Here is a 645-nt window from a genome sequence, read left to right as displayed (position 1 = left end):
TGAGATAGAATGGACGTGTTGTTGCTGGTTGAGGAGTTTGTCCAATTTTTCATTGAGCGCTTTCATGTCTCTCTTGTACTTGGCATCATCCTCTCCAGAAGATCGTCTTGTGCGATCATACTCCTCATTGCAGTTCCCATAAGATTGGGCTAAGTTCTCCACTAGATCCCAACCTTCATCAACATCCTTGTTGAGGAAATTTCCATTACTAGTTGTGTCCAGCAACATCCTTATCTTAGGGACTACAACGCGGTAAAGTGTACTTAGCAACGAAGCATTGTTGAATCCATGATGCGGGCATCTGCTTGTGTATCCGTTGAAACGTTCCCAAGCTTCACTTAACGTCTCATTGCTTTTCTAAACAAAGCTGGAGATGTCATTTCGTAGCCTTGCAGTTCTGGAGTTGGAGAAGAATTTGGCAAGGAACACCTTTTGCATGCTTCCCATGTGGTAATAGACTCCTTGGGAAGTGATTTCTCCCAAATGTGTGCTTTGTCACCCAAAGAAAATGGGAAAAGCCGGAGTTTGAATCCATCTTCGCTAACTCCATTGATCTTGGTTAGGGTACAGAGCCTATCAAACTCATCTAGATGATCCAATGGATCCTCCATTGGCATTCCATGAAACTTGTTGCTCTGAATCATC

The 645-nt window shown here is 43.4% G+C and overlaps 1 non-coding gene across 1 annotated transcript; it reads left to right on the top strand.

The window, feature by feature from the left end:
* Positions 1-283: 283 nt before the first annotated feature.
* LOC147934230 (small nucleolar RNA R71) lies at positions 284-390 on the top strand. The gene has a single exon (XR_015573417.1). It is a non-coding gene; the product is annotated as a small nucleolar RNA R71 (small nucleolar RNA).
* The last annotated feature ends 255 nt before the right edge of the window (positions 391-645 follow it).

This window comes from Camelina sativa, chromosome 11 (assembly GCF_030686135.1).
Source record: "Camelina sativa cultivar CO46 ecotype springtype chromosome 11, ASM3068613v1".
In the NCBI taxonomy this organism is placed as follows: domain Eukaryota; kingdom Viridiplantae; phylum Streptophyta; class Magnoliopsida; order Brassicales; family Brassicaceae; genus Camelina; species Camelina sativa.
The sequence above is the reverse complement of the archived record's forward strand: the minus strand, read 5'-3'. Positions and strand labels throughout refer to the sequence as shown.